At 39.0% G+C, this 13,422-nt stretch overlaps 1 long non-coding RNA gene across 1 annotated transcript; it reads right to left on the minus strand.

Moving 5' to 3' along the window:
- Positions 1-94: 94 nt before the first annotated feature.
- Positions 95-11,986, minus strand: LOC140639645 (uncharacterized). The gene is made up of 4 exons (XR_012036295.1): positions 11,599-11,986; positions 9,924-10,095; positions 5,287-5,400; positions 95-2,442 (listed from the first exon to the last, which is right to left on the minus strand). It is a non-coding gene; the product is annotated as an uncharacterized lncRNA (long non-coding RNA).
- Positions 11,987-13,422: the final 1,436 nt, after the last annotated feature.

Here is a 13,422-nt window from a genome sequence, read left to right on the forward strand (position 1 = left end):
CTTCCTGAGCTGGGACAGTGAGGGGAGGGGCCACTGTATTTCTAAATGTCCAGCACACATTCTGTCTTGCTAACCCCCTCACCACTGCCCAAAGTCTACGATGCTTTAGAAAATTCTAGAAAATGAGAAAAGAAACTTTATTTTGAACAATTTTTCAAAATTGTTAATTTTTTATTAACATATTTTATAAACAAAAAAGAAAATGGTTCTGGATGGTGACATGCTGAAGGAAGGGGTTAGAATGACAGGGATCTTTCTTCTTGGCATTTCCCTGTAGCTCCCAAATGTTCTATCATGTTTCTTCAATAATCATAAATAATATATTTGCAAAGAATAAGTAGAAATTGATCTTTTTTTTTTAAGCTTAAAAAGAGGAGATAGTGGCCCCCAGGTGCCTCAGTTGCTTAAATGTCTGACTCTTGATTTTGGCTCAGGTCATGATCTCAGGGTTATGAGAGATCAAGCCTGCTCTAGGCATGAGCCTGCTTAAGATTCTCTCCCTCTGCACCCCTCCCTCCCCCCCAAAAAATGAGGAGAGACTCACATCACAATTTTAGGTAGGAAGACTTAGCCAAAAATACATGGACGATACACCCGGTACAAAATGTGTTCCCAGTGTTGTGTTGTCATGGTCTGGAAAGAAAGTGTATTTAGTGTAGGAATTTAGAGAAAATAAATAGAAGTCTATTGAATGGGTGAATGGAATGAACAATGGATTTCTGGGTGGAAAACGTATTTGTAGGAGGGAAGAGTTTCAGTGGATTTAGAAGTGAGATTATCGGGGTGATGTCTTGGTAGTTGTTTAGACCAAATCATGATGAAACAGGAAAGAGCACTTTGACATCTGCATTTAACCCAAATATACCTATGAATTATCTGAGATTCCGCTGTTTATCAGAAATACTGCTTTCTAAATATGTGTTCCAGGGTGAAATCAATAGTGAACCTTGAAAGAGATTTTGGAAGGATCTTTGCCTCTTTCTCCACGCTTTCCACCACCTCCCAGAGTGCCATGTCCTTCACCTCACAGGGTAGGTCCCCCCTGAATGTTAGTTCTGCACTTTCCTTCTTCCCGGGGTACCGTTCCTCTCTGCCTTTACTGAGCTGTAGAACCCCAGACTATCAGAGCTGTGGGTAGCTTCGGATAGTCTGTCCTTCATCTGTGAGACAATTTTGGAAGAATCTATTATCATTGGTAAAACACGTGGATACAAGTTTTCAGCTATTCTGTGCCAGCTAAGAAGTGCTGTTTGAATGACTCCCTGAGTGTCTGAGTGGGAAGGATTTGAATTTTAATTAGGGCCAAATGATAGTTTTCTGGTTGGCTGAAGAGCCAAATTGCTATTTCCCTTTCATGTTGTGTGTGTCCGTTTGTGTGCGTCTGTCCTGAGGGAAAAGGGTGTTGGTTCAAAAAAATCGAAAAAGAAACCCTCAGGGCACTAAATCATATCTTGCCCAAGAAAACAAACCCAAGAGTTAAAGGATGGAGAAGTGGCCACCAGCTTCACTAGCCATCTTCTGGCTTCAACTGAGCTCTGAGTAGCATTATTACGAAGGGTTGGGGACCCTTTTCTCAGAAAACTAAGGTGGGGAGGGAGTGGAATGGATTCTGACTTATCTGGGAGCACCTATGGTTCCAATGGAGAATAATTATGATAATTATGATCTCTGAGAAGACTTGATCTGAGATCACTCTTTCTCTGACTGATTTGCTTGTTACTGTTTTCTGAACAGGGGTGAGTAGCGAAGACAAGGTGATACAGAGACCCCATCTCTAGTTGTCCACGAGGGAGACAGTACAGCTCTCTACTGCAGCGACAAAGTAACCAACTTTCAAGCCCTACTTTGGTTTGAGCAAGAAGACAATAACCCTGCCTTTCTGCTTAGACTAATTGCAAGTGGGACTGAGAAGTCAGGAAGGTTAAAAGCCACATTAGATAAGAAAGAACCTCTTGGCACCCTGAACATCACAGCCACCCAGTCTGGAGACTCAGCCACCTACTTGTGTACAGTGGGGGCACAGTGTCATCTTGTCAGCTGCAGCCTGTACCCAAATGCTCCAGCTGAGGCTCCCGCCACGGTTAGATGGGGAACTTGCTAACTCAGGCACGACCTTGAAAATAAGCCATAAGTAAAAGCAACTATTAGCCAAGATCCTCATGCCCGTTTTGACAATTCCTGGTATGGTTTTCACTGAGTCCTGTCACTGCATTCACCCCCTTCTCTGTGCTTTTCTGTGGGCGTCAGCACAGCTTATTTTTAGAGGGTCACTCATATGATACCAACTCCATGACCATACCGTTATGCCCTGTGGGGAGAAAGAGAACCTTTTTACCGGATTGCGCCAACAACTGGTATGTGATGGGTAACCAGCCATCATGGACTCTGTCTGACAGCATGATGGATAGAAAGTCCAGTTTATTTTTCTTCTCCTCTTCCCACCTGGAAGAGACACATTTATTTATTTATTTATTTATTTTTTAATTTATTTATTTTAAGAGACACATTTATAGGTAGAGTTCTGCCTGTGACTTTTCTTGCTGGACCTATTAACAAAGAACAAAGAGCAGGAACCAGAAAGCAGTTTGAAAAATAAAGAATATTATAAAGTGGAAAATAAAAAGCGTTACTTTATTCAAACAAAAGCGTTTCTGCGCCACTTGCAGTATTCTTACTTACTCCTCTCAGCTTTGCTGCTTTCCTGGGTGCTTCATGAAAGTAGTGGTCGGGCTTTCTCAAGATGTTACACGTTAATTTGAACAGTTGGAACTTGAAGCAGTCTCCCAAAAGAAAGGGACTTGCTAAACTATGCATAGCTAACATAAACTTAGCCTAGTTCTGTTACGGAATAATTTTTCAATGAAATGCTATGTACTCATACATAGTGTATTTACAGAGTTTGCAATGGAAACTACTGTTTTTTGAGAGTAAATACTATGGGCCTTGAACTTTGCAAACATCACATCATTAAACTTTCAAAACAACTCTGATGGGTCATTGTTCTTATTCCTCCATTAATAGATTAGGAAATGCAAATTCAGAAAGATTAAAAAGTTGCCTCCGCCCTTTCTATAACTGATAGAATTTGAAATCAAATATGACTCCAAAGGCTATGCTTTCTCCATTACATGCCCTATGTTAAATATTACAGGAGAAAAAAAAATTACCCACGGTATGACCACAGTCAGATACCAAAAACGTATATGAAACACTGGAATAAGATGTGTTTGCCATGTGAATAAAATAACATGTTTACAATAACACCAAAATGTCTGAAACCGTGTCAGTGCTTTTTGAGTACTGGGCTTAATGCTTTTTATTTCCCATTTATAATATTCTTTATTTTTCAAACTGCCTAGTAAGAGCTCGATACTTTATTTCACAAACAGAAAAAAAAATCCAATATGCTTTATTTTATTTTAATTTTTTGTACATAGTAAATATATAAAGTGTTTGTTTTGGTTTTGTTTTTTTAGAGAGATAGAGATAGAGAGAGTGCACAAGAGAAGGGGGGAGAAAGAGAGTCCCCAACTTGGGGCTGGGGACCCCGAGATCGTGACTTAAGCTGAAATCAAGAGTAGGACACTTTAACCAACTGAGCCACCAGGCACCTCTATACTGTTTTTATTTGTCCATAACACCTAAATAAATCTGGGGATTAAAAGGAAATAGTAGGACGGATTAACCAAAAAGCTACTTTATGCAAAACATTCAAAAACGAATAACAATAAAAATGTTCTTAAGGCAAACCTTGCTTCAAAGAAAAAATTAGGTAAAATTTTTAAATTTCTTAAATATAATGGTAATATAAAAGTAACAAGGGACATGCTAAGTAATTCAGAGAAATCAGTACCAGAGGAATATTTATAGCATAAGACATTTGTATCAACATACTTATCAGTGTACCTGGGTGGCTTAGTTGTTTAAGCATCTGACTCTCAGTTTCAGCTCAGGTCAGGATCTCAGGGTCCTGGGATCAAGCCCTGTGTTAATAGGGCTCTGTGTTTGGCTTGGAGTCTGCTTGTCCCTCTATCTCTGCTCCTCCTCTGGCTCACACCCTCTTTTTCTCTCTCTCTCTTCCTCTCTCTCAAATAAATAAATAAAATCTCAAAAAAAAATTCATATATATAATTATCAAATGACAATAAATGCTAGTGAAAGAAAAATACAACAAATCAAAATTAAGCAGGATCAGATTAATAAATAAAAGTGAATGATTTGAAGTGCAAAGTAAGTAAAATATCAAATCTAAACAGCTTTTGTCTTTTCTGCATCTGTGTAAACGATCAATAATTTTTCTTCTTAGCTCTATTACTATTACGTGATATATTATGATTTCTAAAATTTAACTCTCTTGAATTTCTGGAATACAATTCAAGTGATTATAACAGTATTTCTCAATATTCTCTTGTAATTATTTTTGCTAATATCTTAGTAAATGTTTTGCATTGATTATTTTAATAAGATTGTTCCCTGATTTTCTTTTTTTGTTGTAGGTTTTTCAGATTTTGGGTCAATATTATATTTGTTAAATAAATTAATTTATAATTTTCTGTTTTATTTTGCCCTTGAATAATCTTTTTTCTTTTTAAAGTTTTAAATTCTAGTTAATATAGAAAGTAATATTGGTTTCAGGAGTAGAATTTAGTAATTTATCACTGACATACAACACCCAGTGCTCACCACAACAGGTGCCCTCCTTAATACCCATCACTTGTCTAGCTCATCAGTGCCCCCCCAGTCAACCCTCAGCTTGTTCTCTATTGTTAAGAGTCTCTTATGGTTTGTTTCCCTCTCTTTTTTTTTCCTCCCTTCCCTATGTTAATCTGTTTTACAGTTGCTTAAATTCTACATATGAGTAAAATCACTTGGTATGTGTTTTTCTCTGACTGACCCTATCACCGTAGGTGAGGGAAGGCAGTAAAGGCATCTGGGATTCACAAGTTTGTTAAGAAATGCATTGCAGGGGATCCCTGGGTGGCGCAGCTGTTTGGCGCCTGCCTTTGGCCCAGGGCGCGATCCTGGAGACCCGGGATCGAATCCCACATCGGGCTCTCGGTGCATGGAGCCTGCTTCTCCCTCTGCCTATGTCTCTGCCTCTCCCTCTTTCTCTCTCTGTGACTATCATAAATAAATTTAAAAAATTAAAAAAAAAAAAAGAAATGCATTGCAGTTGAGTGCAGATTAGGGTTCACTGTCCAGGAAATGAGGAGATAGTACAGGGAAAGGGCAGATAGTTATTCAGGGAGGAGAAGAAGAAATCGGGTACAGATTCCTACAACGTACCTGTCAATTTTCAGTCTGAAACTGCCTCTGCTCATTTTCTTTCCTTCCCTCCTTTTCGGTCTACACCAAGAGCCAGAAATCAGGAAGTAGAGATGGGGGGAGAATCCAGCTTTCCTTTATGTGAGGTTACAGGATAAAAGTGGAAATCCTGTGTAAGTCTCCCCAGCTTTTCTGAGGCAAATATCAGAGAGTGAAACACAACAACAAGAAGAATATTTTATTGGTTTTTTTCTTCATTTGAAGACCCAGAAAGAAAAGATTTAGAAGAAAAGATTTAGATTTACCAGTAATTTTTTTAAATTTTTTTTTAAATTTTTATTTATTTATGATAGTCACAGAGAGAGAAAGAGAGAGAGGCAGAGACACAGGCAGAGGGAGAAGCAGGCTCCATGCACCGGGAGCCCGACGTGGGATTCGATCCCGGGTCTCCAGGATCGCGCCCTGGGCCAAAGGCAGGCGCCCAACCGCTGCGCCACCCAGGGATCCCAGATTTACCAGTAATTAATAATCACTACATAGGGGGCCATCCTTAATGCACTAGGTGTGTTCCTCAAAAGGGGTGTATAAACTGGATTTTTAAAAAAAAATAAAAATAAAAATAAACTGGATTTTTTATCTTATCATCCCCCTTTACCCTGAGATTTATACAGAGCCAGAATTGAAAAATAAAAAGAATCACAGTATCAACTCTAATTATTCACTGCAAAAATCAACCTTCCCTTAGCAGTTAATAGTGTGACTGCCCTCAAGTTCTCCTGTACATGGTACTGTTAGAGATTCAGTGTCCAGTGTGTTTAAGACAGATATAAGTGTATCCCTTATGGCTTGTTATAAATTATAACAAAATTTTAACATTTAATAAATTCATATAGCATGTAAAGGAAGTCTATTAAATTATTTTATCCGATTTTCATTCTATTTAAAATATTTCATAATGTTTCATAATGTTTGTTTCATGTATGGTACTGGTCTTACGAGACTTCTCACGTAAGGTTGAATGCATGACACACTGTGAGTGAGCTTTTTACCCAGCTAAGTTCACTAGCATTCTTGGCTACAACTCCCAAGGGTAAAAGTGGGTCCTTTTCTCCCTTAGCAGATGGCTGTGTAAATGCCCATGAGTGTTGACCCATGAATCCCACTGCATTTTTCCTAACGAGGAAATCTGCTAAGATAACAACCACCACCACAACAAGAAACATAAAATTCAAGATATTGTCTCCCAAATTTTACAATGATGTAAATATTCAGCCATAAGACTGAGCCATCAACTTGTTGGAGTGTATTTTAAAAAAAGAAAACTTCTAAAATATAAAAATCATAAAGTGAAATAGGAAGTGTTTATAGAACAATACTAACAATTCCATTACCCCATTCCTCAAGCGTTCTTACTCTCACACCCACTAAATCCACTTGTTGTTTCTTTAAGCTTCTGCCTTAATAATTATGTTTCTTATTCAACAAGGTTTTTAAGGTTCTTTTCACTACCTTCTTCTTTTTGTACTTGCTTAGGACACCCGTATGTCTTCACAATATCACCTGAAAGTCCTTTAGGAGATATACTCAAAAAATAAATAAAAGTGCATATTTTTATAAGCTTCCAAGGCCTTGAACTTATACCTCAAAACCCATGTGTCTGGGGGTGCCTGGGTGACCCAGTGAAGCGTCTGCCTTCAGCTCAGGTCATGATTTTGGGATTGGTTCTTGGGATCGAGCTCCCTGCTCAGCAGTGAGTCTACTTCTCCTTCTGCCCCTCCCCCAGACTCACTCTCACTCTCTCTCTCTCTCTGTCTCAAAAACAAAACAAAACAAAACCAAAAACACCTTGATAGAACGGCATCACTCACGACCAAAACCTCCTTTGGAGGATGTGAACACTCTGCCCTGCACTGGTTTAGAGCTGCACAAGGGGGGCACTTACAAATCCGGATATTGCCTAATTCAGGAAGATGAGAAGCCAATTCCTGAGATGCCAGAGTGGGATCTGGGTCAAGACTCCCAAGTGATGACACTGAAAGGAAAGCCTTCTGAGACCCATTCCTAGCCATCCTGCACATAGTAGGTGTTCAATGAGTCTACTTAGGATCACTTTATTTTATTACAGTAACTATGTTGTACCTAATGGGATCTTTCCAGAAATGCTATTCCAGGCATTGACATCATTTAAACAAGTCTCCGTGAGCAACAGATCCACTTAAAGCCAGTCAGACCAAGTCAAACCAAAAAAGTGGCCCGCTCCCCCTTCTGGACTCGAGGAAGCTGTGATCCAAATTATGATCTCCTGTCCTTTTTTTCTTTTTCTTTTTTTCTTTTTCCACTTTGATGTGTCTGTTTTTACTTTCAAAAAAAAGAAAAAAACACTGGTGGCAGACTTTTCTGTTTGCTAGCTTGTCTGTTTTTTTATAAGAGGACCCCTGAGATACAAAGAAGCTGTTAGTCCTCCTGCAGCTGGTCCAATCTGGCTCAGGTATGTGAAGCATTTACAAGTCAGACCAGAGACTTAGCTGTCCTGGAGGGGGCCAATGCAGCTGGAAGGGGGGGCAGTTTCTTTTTCACTCTTTCCTGTTGCCTGCTATAACAAGAACCAAACAGAATTTACATGTCAAATGAGTAAACTTCCACAAAATAACACTCTAAGTTCAAGACAAAAATGTATTCCTTGCAAAAGAAAAGCCAACAAATTAAGGGAACATTTATAACTCCAACCTACAGAAATTACCACTGTTAACTATTTAGCATTGATACTTTCCTTCTCACCTGTGTTCACTGACACAAAAAAATTAATCTAGAGAGTTGTGGGGAATTCACATTTTTTCAAAGAACAGGTGTTTCTCAAAGTCACTGCAAGGAGTTTCTGCTTCTTAGCAAAAAAAAAAAAAAAAGTCTTGATATAGTTAAGTTGAGCGTCTCCCATTTCTGACCTGAGTCATGGTGAGAATGCTCCAGAAATCCCTTCCCAGTGCATTGATTATGAGACATCATCAGTTTGAAGCATCCCCTGGAAAATGGAGCTTCATGAATGGCCAATCCAGGAGGAAGAGCAGATACCAAGTTTACTTCACCTCACTGCCAGCACTGGCCTTCCTAGGTAACTGAGTGCCATCCCCCACCTGAGCCTCACTCATGGATAAGACAGCTAGAATGGCCCTTGGCTGATGTGTGTTTTATGTTGCAGGGCCTGAGATAACAGGCTGGCTCAGATCCCAAGAGGCAGAAGTGGCTGTAACAGAGGGGGAAGACTATAGACTTCTTTTGTATTTAGGGTGCTTCATCTTCACACCTTGTTGATCTCTACTGACTTCGACAGTATCCAAATCAAGCACCAAAATATCTTCTCTACAGAGGGTGGGGGTATTCTGGAAGAGGAGACACCAGTTTTGCTATAAGAAGGTTTTATTCAAAGAATACAGCAAGTGCAACACATTTGTACATCAGAAATCTGGTGCCTGCAGACACTGCCCTGTCTTACCATGCTCTGAGAGAATCGCACAAAAAGAACATCACATAGGGCAGCTGTACAAGAACATCGGTGCACAGGAGGAGGGAGGTCATAGCACACCTAAGCATACCAATAGTTTTTATAAGATGGGAATTAGGAGATACCAGCTCGGGAGAAGTCTGTTCTAACTATATAATAGCTATTTAATTGTAGGCAAATAGCTTAAGCCTTTGGAATTTCTGTTTCCTGAAATCAGAAATAATTATTTTATAAGCTGTTATAAGATGTGGCCTTAACAACGTGGGTCAAGTGCCTGGCATGTCTTGGATGCACAACAAATGATAGATACCTTTTTTCTCTTTCTCAATAATGACTTTGGCCTCCAAGGCCTTTCAATATCTGACAATCTCTCTTATGCTGCACTGACAATACTAACCCTAAAAGCACACATCCAGGACCCATCCCATCCCTGGTCATTGTGGCACGCTCAGCAAATGCAACCGTTAGACGACAAAAGGACCCAGAGACATTCATTCCTGAGCTCATGGCCAAGGGCAGACCTGCCTGCCATAAGCACTTGTGGCTCCATCCTCCCTCTTCGGCCAGGACTGAGCCACCCTCAGGGCTTCAGGTCAGAGGATGGACACCCGGGAACAGTGCAAGATGCCTTAGGGCCAGGGAGAGAAAGGAGTGACCAAAGCCAGCCTGTGCTTTCTGCTACTGTCATGGCAATCTTCTTCAGAGGAGGGTGTTCTAAATGTTCTGTTCAGGACCATCTCACTGTGGCTCACAGATCCAACCTGCCCTGTTCTTGGTCATTGTCACTTCCTCTACAAAACGCAGTAGCACCCAGAGAGGTATCAAGTCTCAACCCCAGATATTTACACAAGAAGGGGAGTTTGTGGCTCTGAACTGCAAATATGTTGCAAGAAATCCCACTTAGGTTCTTTCTTAGTTTGGACACCATCCCTGTGGGGAGATATTTCAAGTGATTTTTTTTTTTTTCAAAGTTCAGGTACCTCCAGGAATGGATGATTTTCTGTGAGCTGGCTGAAAGCAGCAAAGACCAGCATTCTCACCATCCTGGCTGTGAGGCCAGGAGACTTGGGGAGTATTTCTGTGTACTTAGGATGCCCGGGGCAGGAAGAACAATAAAAACTGTAAGGCCAAAACCTCAGAGCTTGTAGCCTGCACTCACCTGCTCCTGAGACCTGGACACCCACAGACCCTAAGCTGAAAAGATCAGAAACTGGGCAGCATAACTGAGGCATGGAAAGGAAACAGGTAGCCGGGTTGCAGGAAAAACTGTCACTATGTTCAGTCCACAGTCTTAATTCTGCAGGCCTAGAATGGACTCTGATCTTCAAATCCTAGCGGATTAAAAAAACAAACAATATTTTCCTTTAATGTAATCATTTTCTTTTCTCTGTAAGCTTTTGATATATTTCAAATTATAAAAGCAGTACCGCTTATTGTAATAAATGAAAAAAGGCAAATATAAAGAAAAAGTTAATCCTCACTTACTCCTTCTCTCTCATTCCTATGAGGTAAATAATTTTAACAACCTGGTGAGTATCCTCCCCACCATTCTCCATGTTTATGTAAATATAAATACATAAAAACACGTATCTCCCTGTTTATATAAATATATGCATATATATGTATATAATGTTGGTTGTTTGGTTTTTATGCTTATTGCCTTGTTGATTTGTTTTTATTGATAAGTGTGTATGTGTGTATTATATATATAATATCCTATATGTTACATACATTATGTATAATAAACTTGTTTTAGTCTTCACATAGTATAATCATAGGCATCCTTACAGGTCAGTAGATATTATTCTAACTCATTCATTTTTTAAAATTTACTTTTGTTTTTTACTGAAGTATTTTTTAATGTGCAGTATTAGTTTCAGGTGTACAATATGATTTGACAATTCCTCACATTATTCAGCGCTCATCATTTTAACAAATGTCTAATTGTCCACAGCATAGATGTGCCATAGTCTTCTCAAGCATTTCTTTATTGATAGATGTCCAATTTTGTCTGTTTAGGGCTCCTGCCATGATAAATAACTATATCTATATTTTCAGTTTATATCTTTGAGATAGATGTCTAAAAATTAGAATACTGAATCAAAGAATATCTTTATTTTTAACAGGCTTTTTGGACTACTTTCAAATAAAGTTGAAGCATGTCACACTCTAGCAATTTGTGTCAATTTTCCCTTTGTTCTTGCTAGTTTTAGAGAATATGAAGTGCTTCAATTTTACGAATATTATAGGCCAAAACTTAACGCATTGTTGTTCTAATTTGCAATTCTCTGATTACCGGTGAAATCAAAAGTTTACAGCCAATTGGTTTTCTCTTCTGTGAATAGCCTTTTGTGTCTTTGTCCATTCTTCTTTTAGGTTATTTACTTCTCATTAATAAAATATATGCTAGGAATGTAAAAATTTTCTGTCATTTCCTCAGTGTATTTGTTTTCTAACTTTGTTTATAGTACATGGCATGTATATTTGCCTTTGAATATACTCTAAATTTCATATGGTCAAATGTTTGTTTTCTTTTTTTTAATAAATTAAATTTTTATTGGTGTTCAATTTACCAACATACAGAATAACACCCAGTGCTCATCCCGTCAAGTGCCCCCCTCAGTGCCCGTCACCAATTCACCCCCACCCCCCGCCCTCCTCCCCTTCCACCACCCCTAGTTCGTTTCCCAGAGTTAGGAGTCTTTATGTTCTGTCTCCCTTTCTGATATTTCCCACACATTTCTTCTCCCTTCCCTTCTATTCCCTTTCACTATTATTTATATTCCCCAAATGAATGAGAACATACACTGTTTGTCCTTCTCTGATTGACTTACTTCACTCAGCATAATACCCTCCAGTTCCATCCACGAAATGTTTGTTTTCTTTATAGCTTCTGATTTCCAGCTGTTGGAGGAGGTCATCAAGCAATATGAATGCTGGTTGACCTTCAAGTTGGACTCCAATTGTAGGCTTTTCACTCCCCTCCTTATCCTTGGAATGTACATCCTATGCACCATTCCCACACTAGCAGCCACATCAAGGATGCAGCCGTAAGATAGCAGTGTGTTGTTGGGCAGCCCCAGTGTGTTGTTGGCGCCACCTTCAGCCCCGGGGTATGATCCTGGAGACCCGGAATCGAGTCCCACATCGGGCTCCCTGCATGGAGCCAGCTTCTCCCTCTGCCTGTGTCTCTGCCTCTCTCTCTCTCTCTCTCTCTCTGTGTGTGTCTGTCATGAATAAATAAATAAAATCTTAAAAAACAAAAAGATAAAAAAAAACAAAAAAAAAACAAAAAGATAGCAGTGTGTTGTTGAGACCATCTGTACTGAATACATGACTGAACCCAGCTAAGTCCTCTATTAAACTTAAGACTAAAAAAACCTTATGACTCAGGGGAGCAAGGCAGAGATCTACTCACCCTGAGGTCACTCAAGACAAACCCTGGATGTAAGTCCCTTTGCTTATTAAAACTACCACCTACTAATCTGGAGGGTTCTGCCTCTTTCTTCCGTCTTTCCTCACCCCTATGTATCAGGGCCAGTTTTAGATTTCACTTGGGAAACTCCAAGGTTTTGAGCCAACATCACCCTAACTTACAATACCTCCCATAATCCATATGTACAAATATGCTTAGATTGTTAGCCAATAGTCTTATTTTGATTTATATAATAAAATCTTTCAGCCATATGGAAGTTATCCTTATTTATACAGTCTTATTTTCCACAATTGCAATGTCTTTGTCATATCTTACTTTACTATATACATATGCATGTGTAACCAAATGGTATATGTCCTCATTGAAAACTTTACTCACTTCCAAACATTACAGAAAAGTCTAAGAATCACAGCAGAATTTGGTGCTGGAAGAGCTTCCTGGGTGGAGAAGAAGGCACAGTTTTGACTCTAAAATGGTAATTAAGGTTCAAAATGAACACATGAATAGTTGGAGTAAAACTAGCATGCTAAGAGAGAGAGAAAAGGAAGGATAACCAGTTTCCTAGTGGAAAAAAAAAGATTGATAAAGCAAAGTATTAGCAAATGCCAAGAAAAATTAAAACCATTTCCTGTTTTAATCCCATGACTTGAAAAGCTCTCATCAAACCAGCAATATTTGAATCTCTTCTGGATTTTACCATATTCTGCTTACTGGCTTAATCCTGTGCTATATCATATCATATCATATCGTTTAGAGTAAGTTTTGATGTAATAAATAAGAAAATTCAGTTTTAATATTCCTTTTCAAAGTGTAGTTCACAATCCCAGGATATTTGTTCTATTCTATTCATTTTGTTTGTTCTAACAATGGGATTCTGATTGGAATCTCATTGGAAACTATGACATTTTAGGACATTACGTCTTCCCATACAGAAATGTTATATGCCTATTTATTTAGATCTTATTTTAGCCCTCCCTTTAAAAGTCAAACAAATTCTGCTTGTTTGTTTCTGGCAAAGTTGGGAAAATGAAATAAATCACTAAAAAAGTGGAGAGCTGATGTCTAGGTTTCTGTGTCTGTTTCTTTCTCTGAGGAGGGCAGACAGCCAACAGAAAGTAGAGCAGAATGTCCAGCCCACAAGTACCTTGGAGAGAGAGGATCCCGTTTTTAATGGCAGTTATACAAGACTATTGGTCTTTATGTTCCAGAAACAATACTAGGA

This window comes from Canis lupus, chromosome 9 (assembly GCF_048164855.1).
Source record: "Canis lupus baileyi chromosome 9, mCanLup2.hap1, whole genome shotgun sequence".
Taxonomy (NCBI): domain Eukaryota; kingdom Metazoa; phylum Chordata; class Mammalia; order Carnivora; family Canidae; genus Canis; species Canis lupus.